This window comes from Pleurodeles waltl, chromosome 5, assembly GCF_031143425.1.
Source record: "Pleurodeles waltl isolate 20211129_DDA chromosome 5, aPleWal1.hap1.20221129, whole genome shotgun sequence".
Taxonomy (NCBI): domain Eukaryota; kingdom Metazoa; phylum Chordata; class Amphibia; order Caudata; family Salamandridae; genus Pleurodeles; species Pleurodeles waltl.
In genome coordinates this window covers 786945648-786964313 of record NC_090444.1, presented here as the reverse complement: position 1 = coordinate 786964313, position 18666 = coordinate 786945648, and the positions used below count along the sequence as shown (strand labels likewise).

The 18666-nt window shown below is 44.6% G+C and overlaps 1 protein-coding gene across 2 annotated transcripts in view; it reads right to left on the bottom strand.

The window, feature by feature from the left end:
- The window catches only part of TPD52L1 (TPD52 like 1), a 943512-nt gene that overhangs the window by 844460 nt on the left and 80386 nt on the right, over positions 1–18666 (bottom strand). The gene's annotated exons all lie outside the window — the stretch shown is intronic.

The following is an 18666-nucleotide window of genomic DNA, read 5'->3' as shown; positions in this document are numbered from 1 at the left end:
GGGTAGGTAGGATGGAGAAGAGGACCACAGTCCTTGCAGGTTTTAGTGGCCTACAGGGCAACAAGGGGAGAATGCTGCACAGCTCAACAGGATGCAGTGAAGTACGGCCAGCTGGGTTTCGGCGTCCCGGGTGGACCAGCCAGAAGACAGGAAGAGGTTTGGCGCAGCCATCCCAACGGCAAGGGAGAAGAAGACTGTGTTGCAGATGAATATCAGTTCCAAAAAACTAGATTGAAAGTATTATGACGGGGGTGTAGGTGATAGGGAACGTCCAAGTGTGAGTGCTGCACCTGTTGATGGGGAGATGGACTGTGAGTTGGACTATGAAAAGGTAGAGGATGATTTGGAAGGGGGGGGGGAAATACCTAATTGGCATGAACCAAAAGATGTTAAAAAAGGGAAGGTATAAAAAAAGGGAGCGACGCTAAAGATTGGTCCCAAGATCATGTTTTCCAGGCAAGAGAATCACAAGTAGGGCTGCAAGAAAGAAGGGGTATTAAGCAGCCGAAGAGCAAGAGTAAAAAAGGAGACCTCCACCAGGGGCGATAAATAGGCTGACAGCAGGTGAGACTCAATAGTGGAGTAACTGGGGGGAGGGAATAGGGGCAGGGGCTCAGCAAACATTAACAGGTAAAAGGGCAGATATTAAAGGACAAAGCTGTGGGAATGGAACGGAATATTGAAGCCTTTGAAGAAACAGATGAGAAAGGTGCAACCAATGAGACAACAGCAGATGAGGATATTAAGGTGAAATGCAAAAGTGATGAAACAGAGAAGATGGGGACGGATAAAGAAGAGCAATTGAAAAAAACTGGTGAAAAAAGTTAAACAGAAGGTTTAAAAAGGTTGTCTTAGATGGGACTTTCAATGCCTTTAGGTGCAAATCTAAGTAGTGCAACAAAAGAAAAAATTTGGAAGGTTGAATTTGTTGACATTTACAAATTATCACACAGAGAATTGCAACCAAAAGAAGGATCTAGAGAAGAGGTGTGGGGATTAGCAAAAAGACCTAGAGTACCAACTACCATAGACATGCACATTGGCATTTTCGTCATGGATACCAAGGGCCCAGAGAACACAGGTTTGCAGAGAATCTAAAATCAGCGAAACAGCATCATCACATTGTCCAGCAGAAATTAAACAAAGAAGTGGTGGAAGGAAGGATGGCAGGCCCTTTTCAGAATACCCTTTATCAAACTTTATGATTTCCCAAGTAGGGGTAGAACCTAAAAAGAACGAGGCGTATTGTGCATGATTCATCACTTATTATGGCCACAAGGGTTGTCAGTCAATGACTACATAGCAAGAGAGGGTGCTGCAGTACAATTTTCTTCAGTAGATGTAGCTATAGTACGATTTGAGCAGTAGGCCCTGGAGCAAAACTTGCTAAATTTGATATTAAATCAGAATTTTGCCTGCATCCTGTACACCCTATGGCTTTGCCTTTACTAGATATTCAATTTGAGAATATCAATTGGATGTTGACAAAGTATTACCCATGGATTGTGCCATCTCTTGCAGCTTGTTTGAGGTTTTTAGTACATTTCTGCAGTGGTGTTTTATGTACAGCACAGGCCATGACAATATATTTCACTATTTGAATGATTTTCTGTTTGTTGGTAAAACCGATTCCCATGACTGTGAGTGGGCTCTGCACCAATTTCAAGGTATGGCAGATGAACTAGCTGTGTCTTTGGCCCCTGAAAAAAAAGAAGGTGCCAGTACATGCTTAGTTTTTCTTGCCATTGAAATGCACACAGTAAGGATGGAAGTGAGGTTGCTTGAGAAAATGGTCAAAGAAATTGTAGCTTTGCTTGAAGAAGCATTGGCAGCACCTAAGCTTCAACTCCACCAGATCTAGCACCTGTTGGGGCATCTTAACTTTGCATGCAGGGTGGTTAGAGCAGGCAGGTCTTTTTGCAGGCACCTGGGTTTTGCTATGTCAGGAGCAAAATTATTATACCATAGGTCCAGGATTGTTGCTGCTATAAGAGTGGATATTGGAAGACGGTTAATGTTTCTGAAAGGCTTTAATGGAGTCACCATGTGGTCGTTGGACTTGGATTTTAATTGGATGGTTCAGATATTTTCTGATGCAGCTGGGTCCACTTGTTTTGGTCTGTTTTGGGAAGAAAAATGGTGTGCTGAAAAATGGCCAGAGAAATAAATCAGAGAGAGGAGGAGCACAATTTTTTTTTAATTCTTGCCTTTGCTGGCAGCGTTGGCAGTTTGGGGAAAACAGTTGGAGAATAAAACAGGAACATTTAATGTGGACAGCAAGACTTTAGTGGATTTAGTCAATGGCGAAGGTGTTGCTCAGTAGGATAAATGAGTTAGTTATTCACGTGACTGCATGGCCACATTTTAAAGGTGGCGGGGAGCATTTCAGGTATGATTTATGCTCCCCAAGATAGAGCACAGGTGACAGCAGCACAAATCCTTGGGGTAATGAGGAAGTCTTTATGTGAAATTGGGGAGGACCCTTTCCATTATGGCACCCATTCCTTTCTAATTGGAAATTTCTAGCTGCATCTGAAGCTGATATGGTGGATTTTTCTATAACAGAAGTAAAAAAGTTAGGTCACTGGTCATCAGACTGTTGCTTTCGTTACATTAGGATGATTGAGGATGCTTAGCTAGTGAGACTTTGTTAATTGTTGTCTCTCATTCCAGGTTGCATGGCAGGACCAGCATTGGCTTTTCTTTCTATACCCATTAGAGGGTGGCAAAACAAGCAGAGAAGCAGCCTTTTGGAAGGAATGTGGGCTTCCGAAATAAAGATTGATTGGTGGTGTGGGGGCATGAAATGAAGTCAGCCTTTACCTTGCTTATCTAACCTATTATCAGTTAGAGTCTGTCCTGAAGTCCTTCTATTGCACTTCGGGGAAAATGATCTTGTACAATTATCAGGGCTTGGGCTCATTAAATAAATGAAAAATTACCTACTTATTACTGGACGGTCCTAGAATGGCACAAAAGTAATATTCACAGAGCTCGTTGGTGAGGTGCTGCTAAGTTTACAGCAATAGAAAGAGCAATAAAAAGAGTGAGGTGCAAGGTTAACAGGAAAATGCAGAGATTTTGTAGGAGTATAGTTTGGCTAGAACATTCAGATATCAGAAAAGAAGGCTTCCAATTTTATAGGCACAATGGAGTACACCTCTCCTTTGTAGGCAATGAGATTTATTTGCTCACAATAAGGGAAAAACTATCCTTGACTTTAGCTATTCCGAGATGGTGCTGATATACTTTGAGGCTGTTATGACAACAGCCTATTTGTTCATAGCCTGCTATAGTAGGCACCTAGCTTTTTTGGTAAAAATTCGAAAGAAAGGTATTTTAAGGTAGGAGCCTGAAAAATGCCTTGGCAGGAATTACTCCTGGTGGCAGGAATTAAGAAGGTCACGACAGGCTGGAAGGGTTCGGGGCACTGCAGAATTAACTTTGGCAGAGGGACACACTGGGACCCATGGCTGGTTCAGGGGTGAAAGGCTGGGGATGAAAGAAAGGGGATGGTGAAGTTTGAAAGTTGTACTAATGGTTTGGTGCAATTTATTGCTTGGGGGAGGTTTTTGGTGGAGTGTTAGGTTGTGTTTAATGTATTAGTGAGGAGATGAATTAAAATTGTAAAATGTTAATGAAGTGTCAGAGCTGCATACTTGTCCTATTATAGGCGGCCTTTCACTCTTACCTGTTCTGGTTTGTTTCACCATCTTGCCCAAACATCATTCTGAATTCATGACTTCTGTCGCCTCCTGGATGATGCTGGTAGCGCATGCCAGGCTTTGTAAAGGAGCCAGTCCCTGACTCAAAAACAAAGCTGCTGCGACCTTCACAGGGCCAGAGTGTCACTGCTGCTGGCCAACCAGACCCTGATTCGTCACAGTGGGGCAGGTGCCTTGCCAGAAAACAACAAGCAAGATACCACCCCATCGATCCACATAGGACACTCTGATAGTAGGGAATTATCATTAGTCACTCAATGAAATCCAGTTCTCATAGAGTGCTCCTTGTGGGTGGTTGGGGACACTATAATTGCGTGACTATTGCATTTTATTGCAATGATGCGTGGTAGTTGCCAGGGCTGGTTTTTACATTGTTTCTCTTACCGCACTTTCTCACATGCTAACAATTAAGAAAAGAAGATTGCTTTACTTTCCTTCCAGCAATTCAAGTTGAAAAAAAGGCAGCAATTCTGTCTCATAATGGGCAAAGGTCAGAGGGATCCAGTCAGCTGTCAACCCCTCTAATGACAACACAACAGTCAGGTGGCTTTTGTGCCACAGCTGGTGACTGTCTGTTGAGCAAGTGCTATCTGAGAAATAGAAAACCATAATACGGCATGTGAAACAAATATGGCGCTGACTCATGAAATGCCCTCACAAATATAGGAAGGACAGGATGCCAGGAAGAGAACACCTATATAAAATGTGAGAGGTTAGGAACAGACATTTTTGGAATGTGTTTACACTTTGTCTGTTTTGTTGATTATACTTTAGAAATGTAAAGGGACCATGTGGTCAACGATACCAGAAAATGCCCCAAAACCCAACACAAAACCAACAAACAAAATGGTGTCCTACAATCCTTCTTGTTGTTTGAGTATGTAACGGCACTCAGAGGGCACAAACATGGCTCCAAAGACAGGGGTGTAAAAGGATTTTGCCACAAGGAGCAGGCGAGGCTCTACACGTCAGTTGCTGTAGGTTAAATCTTGAACTACGAGATGGGTTAAATAAACTTCATAACTTCACCTTTGTGGCTACTGCTATTGGAGGCACGAGGGACTGCAAGTCCCAGAACCCACTGCTGGAGAAGGGGGAGGTCACCTAAGGCACTACAAAAGTGTTGATGCAGCCCTGCTTCTCGGGACCCATGCAGGCCAAGGGTGGGCCCGTACTGTACCTGTCCCTGACCGGAAGAGTCTGGGCCAGCCCTCATGCTGTTTGGATTTATCATTAGGTCACACTGAGCCACCTCAGTTTGGAGTACGGAATCTTGCATCCCCTGATGGGGGTCTATCCAGAGGCAGTATGGCTAAACACACGCTGCTCTGGAAAATAGATCCTGCCTCTTCAAAAATTCCAGGAAGCACTACTCTTGACTCTTTTATGGCCAGTGAATGCAGTCATAGTTAAAGAAACTGACCTTGTGGAGAGGTGCTGGTCTGTCAATATAGGAGAGGGAGAGGGCCCCTTGGGACATGTGGGGCATCAATTGAGTGAGTGAAGTTTGGGCATCCTTATGCCTGATTTGCAAGTACTTCCACCACTATCTGGTTTGCATAATAACTCTGACCCCCTGAACGCCAGTGCCTCTGCCAAAAGAAAGTTTAAACTTTAGCAAATAGGCATGCCCAGAGCTCCTGGAGCATCCAGAGCCGAGAAGAGTCCCAACAGGGTTTTTGAGCCCTTGTTCTTACAGCCTAGTGTGGGCTCATCCTCTGTTATGGCCGTATTAAAAGAAGCATCAGAATTAATTGGGACTGTATCTATGAAAAATGTAAATCCTTGGTGGTTACGTGCATGACCAAGCTGGTGGACAGGATACACAGCCTGGAAGACGCCAGCCTAAGCTAACATAGGCCCATGTAGACTTCTTGGCCCACTAGGCCCCAGCCAAGCATCCTACATTTGATTTTGCAAGGCCCACGCCCTTGAGCACTGCTTTTATTTAATCTCAGGGAGCTATGGCTGTTGCTGAGGACCTGCCCTCCTCTTCACAAACCCAGGGTGCCTTGGCATCATGGAAGGGAGGTGGAGGTTTGCAAGGGGAATTTAGAACCCCAAAAGGGCTGCCAGACCAAGAAATTGACACCCAGAACCCATCTTTCTTTTATCAGTTTTGTTTAAAGCTCTCCCCGACTGTTCTTATGTGGCTTGCTTGACTGGTATGCTGTATTCAAACCCCGGCTCAAAAATAAAGTTGGTCATTGGCTTTGTAGAAATTCCGATTCTAACATCAACAAATACAATGATATTTTGTTTATTAGGAGGGTTGGGTGGGTTGGCCCCTTGATTAAAAACCAGACAGGGGACTGTATTGTCATCAACTGCAAATACCCAGGGTTGGCTCATTGGTTAGTTTTAAGTGGAATTAGAAGGCATCCTCTAGTGTGCTGATATCAGCATTGTCCCTCTAAGTTATTTTTACAAGCATGAGCAACCTAGGAAGGAGGATGGACAGGGAACCTTGTCTACCAAGGCCGATAAGTTATCAAGATTCATTGTTCCTGTCTCAACAGATTCTTTCCCTTGTCAAATTTGTCTAGTGTTGACTGATGCCAAGAGCCCTCAGATGCACCCACAGAGCCTGTCCATCCACCCCAGACCAATCTTATTATGAGGGAGCAGGCTAGGGAAGAGGACATGCTATTCAAGATAATTAGTTGGAACATTGAAGGGGTGAGGAATAAGCAGTAGGATCCCAAGTGGCATGGGTTCATCTCACAATTTGATGTAGTCATGCTGCAAGAAGCCTGGGCCCTTGGGGAGCTCCCATGGGATGGTTTTGAGAGTGACATAACACATGCCATGGCCTCCCTGGGGTGAAGAGCACAGGGTTTGGCGATACTAGATCAGACCGTGCTGCTGCTAAAGATTCCCCCAAAAACATTTGATCACAGTGGGATCCAGATAGCGTGGATCATGGTACCAAATAAGTTCAATTTCTTTTAAATTATTTTTTATAATTAATTGCCTGAATTGGGCTATCTGATAGGTACTCTCTTTAAGCGATGTCCACTTTGAATCTTAGGTCATCCAATCTGGGCTGTGATTTTAATGTTATCCGGAAAGGGGGGGTAACTTTAATGCTAAATTAGGCACAGCCACTACAGTAGTTGACACTTATTTGCTGCAGGACTTGCCCATCCACCATGCACCATCTGACCATAGGGGTAGAAGGTTGCTCAAAGCTTTTGGTAACTCGGGTCTTTCCATTGTAGTAGAATTAGCAGGTGACCCATCGAAACAGCCCCCTACATTTTTGGGGTGGGGCCATGGAATCACCATTGACTATATATTTATTTCTAGGAATCTAAAATATTGGTTTTTCGGGTGGGGGGGTCATCAAATCTTGTTATAGTGACCATAACTCCACTGGATTCTCCTTGAAGCTACATTATTGCCCAAGTCTATGTAAAATCCCTGGGATTACCAGTCTTTCGCCAAAGGATAAGAGCTTAAGACCCAAGTGGTGGTCAATTGATATTCTCACACTGGTGCATTTGCCGGTAGCAGACAATCTGGCAACTTTGGTTGGCTGTTGCTTAAACATAGACTCGCAACTGCTCCTGATATCTTAGAGTCCTTTACAAGTTTAGGATTCTCCAATAGAGTTATTCTGCTTAGTCGATCTAGCCAGAAAGGGTCTAGCAAGCAGAGTTGGTTTAATAAGGAGAGCAGTATTGCCAACCGCAGGATTAGAGAATTGTTCAATGCCGGACCCCGAGACCGGCTGAATATCACAGCTGCAAGATTGGAGTATAAGAAGGCTATAAAGAAATTTGAAATAAAGGAGGACAGATGGGAGCACCTAGTTTCTACGTGTAGAGACAAAGATACTAGGGGGGTTTGGGAAACTGTTAATGGCAAGCAGGCCTTTCTTCATGTACCTGACAGCCTAGGGTCAAATATTAATTCAGAGAAATGGGTGGCTCATTTTAAACAAATCTACTGATCAACCTCTGACCCTAGGCCAGCGCCCGCTGAGGCTCTCTTCTAGTTCCCCCTTGGAGATTTCCTTTGAGTATTCAGAGTTCATTAGTTCAGTTATGGTCAGTCCTGCTAATAAGTCCCCTGTGCCGGACGGGGTCCCTGTGGATTTGTTTAAGGCTAATGTTGAGCTATAGACCCCTCTTGCCACCAATGTTTTAAATGCTGCTGCTCCAGATAAAGTCCCTGAATCATGGAAATGCACCATAATCATTCCGGTATTTAAGAAGGGCAAGAGACAGAAGCACTTGTTACAGACCCATATCACTGTTGGACTCCGCGGTCAAGATAGTGGGGCAGGTCCTTCTTAGTCGAATAGAGACCAGGGTGCAGGATGATAATGTTCTCTGTCCAGTACGATATGGCTACAAGGAAGGTCTGGGGACTTTAGAGCAATGTCTAAACCTCAACCTTATTATTTGGAAGTATGTCACATCTAAGAAAGGAGTGCTCTACATTGCTTTTATGGATTTAAGCAGCTCTTCTGACTGAGTTAACACGTCTAAGTTGTGGAATGTTCTAACATGCATTGGTATACCGTCTTCATTGATCGTTTTTTTACGATCTTTGCATACGGGTGTTAGATGTTCCATCGGATACAGTGTTGAGGGAGCATGCACAGAACTATTTGAGCTTCCCGGGACATCCAGAAAGGACGCGTCTTTGCCTCTACTTTATTTTTACTGTACACCAACGGTCTTAATGAGTTTTTAACTATTAATGGTAAGGATATCCCCAAAGTAAAGTCTGCTTTCATTCTGACCCTTATGTATGCAGGCTATTCTGTCCTGCTCTCCCATACTCTCAACAGCCTTGAGGGACTTGTTGATGCCTATTTAAGGTTTATGGATGGTTTAGATCTTGACCCTAACATTTTCAAAGACACACTAAATGGTGTGTGGCAGGAAGACCAGTAAATCAAAGCAGATTTCCATCAAGGATAAAGTTATCAGTAAGGTTAGTGAGTTCCATTATTTAGGCTTAGTGTTTGATGCTTGTAATAGTTGGCCACCTTGCCTCTCTAATCACTGTATTCATTTTAATCAATCTTGTGCTGCTCTATTTATGTTCACTTCTACTGTTGGCAGAAAATCTATCTTGCCCGTGTTGGAAGTGTACAGGCTGAAGTGTCACCCGTTCTGACCTATGATGCAGGCTTGTGAGGATATCACAACTGCACCAAATTGCAGTGAGAAGAAAATAGCTTTTGCAGAAGACTGGTGGGACTGCCCCCTGCTACCCCTACATTTTTATACATGAAGAATTAAATTTAACTTATGCGAAGGAAACTATCAGATTTGCCCCTATGAATCTATGGTTGGCAGTACAGAACAACCAGTTTACAGCCCATAATGGAAATGTGATCAAGGACTGTTTGAACTGTGAGTTTGTCCATAAGATTCTATGAATTGCCCATGTTAGGGGTCGGGCAGATCTATTGGTTATACCTGAACTTTATTCATCCCCTCAGGCAATGAGTAAGGGAGAGCATGCTAAGATTCGAGAGAAATGTTTCTGTGCGCGAAGGAGTCCAGAGAGAGAGAGAGAGAGAGGCCCTGGGCAAAGTTTTGTTCAGAGATTACTTGACTATTAAAACTTGTATTGGACCTGAGCCTTACATGTCACTGGTGAGGAATCCCTGAGAAAAGTTCTTGTTAGCGAAATTGCGAATAGGCTCTATCAGAAGCTGTCTCTGTTTTCCAGCTGGCCAATTTGAGTGTGCAGCCCTGTCCATGTAATGCATTTCCCGCCATTCGCTTGAAAATTTTACCTTATTTTGTAATTTTTATGCACTTTTGCTACAGGCATTTACTACCCATCCTTAGAACCCAAAGATTGCGCAAACACAGGCTGAAGTTTTTCTTCTTTACAAGTGTTGTCCGGCCTGGTAGTGTTTTTTGCCGTAGGAGCATTCTTACATTTAAAAAGTACCCTATACTGGAGATATACAGAAAATGTGTAGCCCAATTTGTTCATGTCGCACTGTGAGTCTCATTTACGAGGCCTTAGTGGCACACTGCACCAGCGGAGCATAATTTTTATTGACGCTCTGGTAGCACAGTATGCTGGTCCATATTTACAAGTCCACGCAAAGCCACCTTACATGGATTTCATGGTCTTGTAAATATGGAGCCCTTTCATGCATAACACTTCATGATAGGGGTGTTCCACGGGTGTTGCTGTGGGTGCTACCACGTAACACCCATGGATCCGATGGAATCAACCACGTTCCCAGATTTATGTCTGGTAATGCATCAGATTTCCACATCACCTCAGGCACGTTGGGAAGAAATAACACTGATTCTCCCTATTTTTACTCTTTTGGTGTATGCTGCATTCTGAAGCATACATAGAAAAAGGAAAAAGCCATTAATGTTTGTTTATGTGCAGGAAGATGTCCCATCCTGCACATAAACAATCATTAATGCAACGCAGGCACCCTTTCACTCTTACAAATACAGCGCATTCATGCCCTTTTGTTTTGACGCAGGGTAGCGCAGCAAAAATGCTTGCGGAACTGTCCTCTGACAAAACTTAGTAAATGAGGCGCTGTGTATTTATGAACTTACCGATTTTATGTGTTTTTAGGGATCTCGTCTTTCGAGCTATATTCTTGTGTATTTTATTTATGCTAGTCTTACTTTATTACTAATATCCCTTGATGGATATATGTTTCAGTATTTTATGATTATTTAAAAAAAATCGAATAAAGACTCTACAAACAAAAACAAAAAACCTACATGCAGCATGCAATGTGTGGAAAGTAAAAAATGGGAGCAAATGTTGGTAGTGAACCTATAAAGCGCTTGCGTGATGAAACGCTCAACTATTTCTTTTATGCATCACTTTGGGTTTAAGTTGAGTGGCTTGTTACACGAGATTGAGCTTTAGCACTACGAAAAGGTTCAAGTAATAGACGCAAACAGTCAAGTTCCGACAATCAAACCCAAAACATCATAAAACGCTTTGATATACTAACACAGAAATGTGTCCTTCTTTGTGTAGTGTAAGGCGCCCCGCTGTTTCTGGTAAAGCCCGACTGCCCATTCAAAGGTTTCGAGTCACAAAAGCAACATAAAATACTAAGAATGCATACAAAAGTGTAACAGTGCAGCTTTTAAAACCAAATCTAACGTCCACACTATTCACAGTAACACATCCCAGCGAGGGAAGTATGAAATAAAATTTAGGGCCAGATGTCAACCCTACTATTTAGCACAGCTGTCCGCTCGAAACACGAATAATATTTGGGGATCTGCTTGCCAACCATTACTCATAGAAAAACTTGATATTTTAAAGAGGCAGAAGATAATAAAGAAACTTAAGAGAGGCTACCCTCCAATAGGGGGTGAAAATCACATTAAGCATGATTTGCTGCTCGGATGATGGATGCATGGGAAATATGCGGTTAGGCAGAAATGGAATCTGCTTTCTACTGTGAAATGCTAGAGGGTGACCAAGGGATATAAAATAAAAGGAAAACACATTTTCAAACGAAGAAATAAATCAACCATCTTTGGTACTAAAGTGCTCTACCTTTTAGGCTAGTGTGGACATGAGATAGAACAAAATGCCGACACTCACAGTGCCATAGAACCAAAGGCGGAAGTAGGCTACTCTGTTGCTCCTGTTGGTATGCTGTGGTGGGCAGAAATAAATTGCGAATGACACATGGATAGTCTACTGGATGAAGAGGGCTGACTCAAAGCACTTCTGTATAACTGTAGAATGTATTATTTTTCATGATTTTGTTTTACATAAGGATTCTGAGACTAGGCCAGACCTAAAAAGTACAGTATTTGGTCCCTAGTTGCACCATCAGAAGTTCAAAGATTACTCCTGACTTGGTGTTCACCTGACTTAAAATATAAGAAGAAGCATTTAACTTTATGGTCCTAGTTAGTACACATAAAGAATTGCCCGTTATTCTACTTGGCAGTCCTACAGATTGGAAGTAAACATTATATTTATAAACAGTGTAGATGGTCTGCCACAAAGCAGTTTGATATAATTAGACTCTTAAGCTAACTTTTGAAATAATGCTTGGTAGCTGGAACACATGGATCTGATTCATACGTAAGCCAGACTTCTTTGACATATTTAAGTAATCTGGAAAACCTATACTCATCAATCAATCAATCAGAGCATTTGTAAAGCGCACTACCCACTCGTGAGGGTCTCAAGGCACTGATGGGAGGGGGGCTGCCTCTGCTCGAACAGCCATGTTTTGAGGTGTCTCCTGAAGGTAAAGTGGTCCTGTGTCTGTCGCAGGTGGGTGGGAAAAGTGTTACACGTCTTGGCGGCGAGGTGGGAGAACGATCTGCCACCGGCAGTCGTTCTATGGATGCGTGGACGGTGGCAAGGGCAAGGTCGGCGGAGCAAAGCTGTTGGGTCAGTATGTAGAAGGAGAGTCGTCTGTTGAGGTATTCTGGTCCGGTGTTGTGCAGTGCCATGTAAGCGTGGGTTAGGAGTTTGAATGTGATTCTCTTGTTGACGAGGAGCCAGTGTAGGTCTCTCAGGTCGGCTGTGATGTGGCAGTGGCTGGGATGTCCAGGATGAGGCGTGCAGAGGCATTCTGTATGTGTTGCAATCTTTTCTGGAGCTTGGCTGTGGTTTCTGCTGAGAGGGCATTGCCGTAGTCCAGTTTGCTGCTTACAAGGGCTTGGGTGACCATCCTTCTGGTTTTAGCGGCAATCCATTTGTAGATCTTTTGAAGCATGCGGAGGTTGTTGAAGCAGGAGGAGATGGCGTTGACTTGATGGGTCATTGAAAGTGATGAGTCCAGGATGAATCCCAGATTGCGTATGTGGTCGGTGGGTGTTGGTGTGGTTCCCAATGTGGCATGCCACCAGGAGCTGCCCCATGCAGAGGGGGTGGAGCTGAGGATGAGGACCTCAGTTTTGTCGGAATTCAGTTTCAGGCAGCTGTTCTTCATCCATTCGGCAATGGCCTTCATTCCTTCACGGAGGTTGGTTTTGGCGATGGTGGGGTCCTTGGTGAGGGAGAGGATCAGCTGGGTGTCATCGGCGTATGAGATGATGTTGAGGTTGTGAGATCGGGCAATGTTTGCGAGTGGAGCCAAGTAGACGTTAAAGAAGGTCAGGCTGAGGGACGATCCCTGGGGTACGCTGCAGATGATTTTGGTGGCTTCAGAGCAGAATTGAGGGAGGCGGACTCTCTGAGTTCTGCTGTGAGGAAGGAGGTGATCCAGTCCAGGGCACTGTCGCAGATCCCTGGGTCGTTGAGGCGTGTGCATAGGGTGTGGTGGCAGACGGTGTAGAACGTGGCTGATAGGTCCAGGAGGATGAGGACTGCGGTTTCGCCATTGTCTAGTATGGTCCTGATAGCGTCAGTGGTGGCGATGAGGGAGGTTTGGGTACTGTGGTTGCTGCGGAATCCGGATTGGGGCGGGTCCAGAGTGTTGTTCTCCTCAAGGAAATGGGTCAGTTGTTTGTTGACAATTTTCTCTATGACTTTTGCCATGAAGGGGAGCAGGGAGATGGGCCGGAAGTTATTGAGGTCCTTTGGGGGTGCCTTGGGTTTCTTGAGGAGGGCATTGATCTCGGCGTGTTTCCAGCTCTCCGCGAAGGTGGCAGTCTTGAAGGAACTGTTGAGGATCTTCCGGAGTTGGGGTGCGATGACGGAGCTTGCTTTGTTGAAGATGTGGTGAGGACAGGGGTCGGATGGTGAGCCGGAGTGGATGGTGTTCATGATTTTGATGGTGTTGTCGTTGACGTGGGTCCAGGAGAGCAGGAGGCTGGTGGGCGGTGAGTCTATTGTGTAGGTGGTTGACGGGGCGGTCCGAATATTTAAGCTGTCAGGAATGTATGCGATCTTGCGTTAGAGGAAAGTGGCTTGGGTGTCGCAGATGTCTTGTGATGCCAGGATGTCGTTGATGTTGGAGCCAGGGTTGGAGTGCTCCTTCACGATGTTGAAGAGCTCCTTGTAGCTGTTGTTGTCAATGCGTTCTTTGGAGGTGGTTCTTTTGGCGTTTCGGATGGGGTGGTGGTGTCTGCAGATGGCATTCTTGAAAGCTTTGTGGTTGTCCGGTGTCTGATCTTGGCACCACTTCTTCTCGAGTCTTTGGCATGTTTGCTTGGATTCTTGGAGGTCAGCGGTGAACCAGAAGGCCTTTCTGTCAGTGCGTCTATTAGAAGGTTTCTTGATCAGGGCAAAAGTGTTGGCACAATTGTGGATCCATTGACTGAGGTTGCGGGCTGCTGTGTCTGTGGTGTCGATAGGTAGTTTCCTGGAGAGGGTAGTGATCAGCTGGTCTATGGTGACCTTGTTCCATCTGCGGTGGGGAATCCGTTGCGGGTGATGGTGTGTTGTGGGTTTCTCGAAGGAGAAGTTAATGCAGCGGTGGTCGGTCCAGTGGTGGTTGGTGGTGTGGCTGAAGGAGACGTGTTTGCTGAAGGAGAAAATGGGGTTGAGCGTGTGTCCTGCGGAGTGGGTGGGTGTCGTGACGAGCTGCTTGAGGCCAAGGTTGGCGAGGTTGTCAAGCAGGGTGATAGAGTTGTTGTCATTGGTGGTCTCAGGATAAAAGTTCAGTCCCCGAGGAGTATATAGTGTGTGGATGCGAGGGCGTGCGTGCTGATGACGTCAGAGAGGGAGTCGCTGAACTGGTGTTGGGGGCCGGGGGTCTGTAAACGAGGGTACCTCTGAGGCTGGTGTTTAGGTCAGTGTGGATCTGAAAGTGCAGGTGTTCGGCAGTGCTGAGGGTGCCTTCGGTGCTGGTCGTGATTCTGAGGGTATTCTTGTGGACGATGGCGATGCCTCCTCCTGGTCTGTTGGTGTGGTCCCTTTGGGTGATCTTGTAGCCATCCAGGATGGCGATGGCGGGCGCTGAGGAGGGGTTCATCCAGGGGTTCATCTCATTATTCCTAGTTTTAAATTTATCAAAGATAAACACTGGCGACAAAGCAATATGCTAAACACTAAAGACAATGCTGACCGTTCCCAATTGTAGCTGTATTGCCTCGATGGACATTGACTTTCTTACTGATGAATTAAGGTTTCCAAAGGTGAATTACCAAAGCATCAACTGATGTACATTCCTTAAGTGACATTCTAAATGACAGGGTAATATAGCTGTCACTTTCGGAGTTTAGACTCTTATCAATGCACCTATTCTTGAACTATCAACAGAAGTAAAAAAGCGCAATAGAACTTATTCAATTGTTGATGCTTTACTATATTGAGATTGAATATGATATTTTATGGGTAGGTGTGGTATTGCATTAAAAACCATATCTAAGTAAATACATTCTGGATTATATCAAATGTTGTCTTAACAATACACCAAACACAATTAACATTAACGGGTCATTTTCTAAAAATCATAACATTTGTTGTTGAGATATACATATTTGGACATAATGCTTGTTAACAAATTTCTGCAAAGTCATTAGTTTTCCTATGACCTACGTGGTTGACCTCTAAAAGCACAATGTCTTCAGCAAACATAAGTAGACTGATCAGTTGTTTGCACAGTTTTGATGGAAACGCTCAAGTAATACTGAGGCCCATATTTATACTTTTTTAGTGCCGCATTTGCGTCGTTTTTTGACGCAAAATCGGCGCAAACTTACAAATTACAATTGTATACTGGAAGTTTGCGCTGCTTTTGCGTCAAAAAATGACGCAAATGCGGCGCTAAAAAAGTATAAATAAGGGCCTGAGTTCTTTTGTAGATACAGGGAGACCACGCCCCTGCACTTTAGTTCTCCTTGTTACAGCCTGATACATGCATCCGGGCTTGACAGGGCAACTTTACGTTTATCCGGGCTTCAAGCAATGGCAGAGATTGTTCAATGCTTTGCTCATTAAGTACACGTACTGAGGTATGAAATACCTATGTGAGGTGACAGTCTAATCCGATTTCATGGCATAAATATTCTTTACAAAAATATCTCCTTCTTTCATTTACATTTTCTAATATTGACTCCAGTGTGGTGATATTTTAGTAAACAATGCATAGAACATCCACCATATTTTTATCAGGCAGTATTGTGACCACGATATTCTGGCATCATTGCCCTCATCCAGCAGAGTGCTCTGTCCCTCACCTGCTCACTTTTAAACCATGTTTCTAATTTTTGTCCTGGTGACCCACTAACACCTTTCCTGTCACTGCTAGGCTCAAGAAGTATCACGGTATGAGCACCTGTTCTCTACTTTCCTAGGCCCAAGTGCTGTGAACTTTCCCTCTTGATGCTCTATGCTCCCTGACTGGCCAACCTTGAAATAATTTCCTTAGTGTGATTGTACAGGGAGGAAAATGTTGGTTTCTTTGTCAGTGGGGGCATGGAAAGGAGACATGCTTTGGACTTCCTTGAATGCCTGAACAACCACACATACCATACCCCACAACACAAAAGAAGTCATCAGGTACCCTCCAATGTTCTACAAGGTTCCTATCTCACCATTTTTGTTGACCATGTGATAGTGATTCTTTACCTGGTGGCCATGTGATGAGTGTCAAAACCGTGGTACCACGTGAGTTAGGAGGTATGTGATACATATCACAATGCTATTTTACTGGTTTGCACCCAGTGACTATTTCACTTCCTTCCATGCATGGCAGATCTCCATGATAATGCCCTGTCCCTCCTCTTGATCTACATGTCACCATATCATTGTTCCCTGCCTCCTACACTGTGGTCTCCATCACAGGGCCCTGTTTCTTTGCTTGTCTTTCCTCCCTCCACCACTTTTCCCTTTTCCTGCAATGCCCCTGGGCTTCTCCATGCCTGCCCATCTTTTTGTAATTGTCACCCATCACTTCCCTCAAGACAAACCTGGTCACCATAAATTTTCTCTGTACTTCAGTCACGGCTCGCAGGTTATAAAGGGGGCAGGGAGGCGCAGGGGAGGTGTGCGGGGAGGGACTTTAGGGGGAATTAATTAAAAAAAATGTAACTTACCTTCCTGCGCTGTGCCGTCGCCATCACGCTGCTCTTCTACTGCAGGCTCCAGGCACAGGCTCCCATCCTGCCCTGCGCCAATCTTGAAGCTGCTCAGTTTAGCCTCAGGATTGGCTGGGAGCACCCAGACAGGGGGCTCCCGTGCAGACTGGGAGCCTGGGCAGGCTCTCTCCAGGTGGAGACAGCCTATTGCGCATGTGTGTTTGACCGGCCCGAGACTGCCGGGCAAACACACATGTGATCTGAGGGGAGAGCACAGTGCACTCCCCTCCTCCAGGTCACCCCACAAGGCCCCACCCCTTTCACAAGGAAAGGATAATAAACATGGTTTATTATCCTTTCCTTGTGAATGGGTTTGCAGTGGTTGCTGCTGGAGGGGAGGTAACGCTCCTCCGCCCATACAGAGGAGCCGCCACTGCTGTACTATCTCATTTCCCACCTATTATAGGTCCCCCCTTGATGGCTAACAATTCACCTCTCGGTGCTTGGACCTCATTTGATTCAGTGTTCCTATGGTTCCGTGTTCCTCTCCTTGTCTACCTGACAGGTAACATGGCAAGAGAGGAAAACCTGATATGGTGGGTAAGTTGATGCCCTATCAGGGCGTCATAAGCACCCAGGCCCATCACAATGTCATAAAATGCACTCCAACCACTTTCTGGGGTTATAATTCACCAGAGAAAACACCATGAGTAAGTGCTGCTCTGCTCACTGCTTACTTCACGCCACAATGAATATGCATATTGCACATCTGTATATCCCTTAGAAGTTGCAGGTTATGTGACTGTCTTCACCTGTGAAATTTATGCAATTTAGGGTATTCAATTTATTGTCAAATGTACTTGCTGGATCAATGTCAACCGACCAAATATATATTGTTCTATGTTCTATTTATTTCTAGTATTGTAAAGCAATCCTATTCGAAATATTAAAGCTTCTCCTTCTCAATACGTAAATCATGGCACACTCAGAGAACGCGTGAAAAAAATCTGATTTAACGACGATACATCTCTACCAGTGGCCCTAATAAAAGCACTAAACTTAAAACAGCACGATATGGGATGCCTCGTTGCAGAAAAACTGGCAGGAATCCGTTTTGCATTTTGTCTCTAAGGAGCAGTCTAGCGCATATAAATGCCATAAAAATATAGTCTGATTAACGAATAAATAATCTAACAGCGGCCTTTTAGTCTTTCTTTGAGTTTCCACTTCCCGTGTAATGTCACACTTCCATTCCACATAAGACATGCCTCATTAGGTGCGCGTTCTGGGTCTGTTTCAATATCATGCTCATATGAGTTGCTCTGCTGAGGAGCATTTCAGTTTCAGGTGGGTCGGTTTATAAGGGAGACACGTTTTAGGTCTAGACTGCAACAGCTGCCAGTTGTCACAAGACGTACTGTGTACAATAGCAATAGTTACAGGGGCTTTGGGCCAGTCCATTGGTTATCTCTGGGTGGCTTTCTCTTTTTTTATCAGTTTAATTTGCCTCCTTCTTAGTATATAGCTTTCCTTCCTCTTATGTTTGTCCAGAGCAAAGCGTCTGTACTATCCTTTTGACTGGATGACCTGCATCTTTCTTCTGCTTACATTCAGAGAACGTTATGCGTTTGCTGGCAGCACCCCTATGAGTGTCTACGTGGTTTCCTAGTCTCTCTCCTTCTCCCATGTGCTACTCCCCCGTTCATCTCCCAGCCCCAAAGTGTTCTCTGTGTTGTACCCCGAGCCCTCTCATCCCACTCAGCACCAAAGGCTCATTCATTGCTTGTTGCTGCTCTGTCTCTCTTTGCTCACCATCATTCGTCGATGGCAGTGATGTGCGCCCGTCATCCTGAAATGGTAAATATAAAAAAGAGTCCGCTGCGGAATCATGATGCATGTTGACACATGCAGGCATATACAACATCCGGCTGGGGCTTTATTCCCCTCATGCGGTTTAGAAATAGCAACGTCCAGTGTTTTTTTTTCCTTTTTGCTGGTTCCGAGCAACAAAAAGCATTGACAAAGCCAAAAGGTTGACTAAT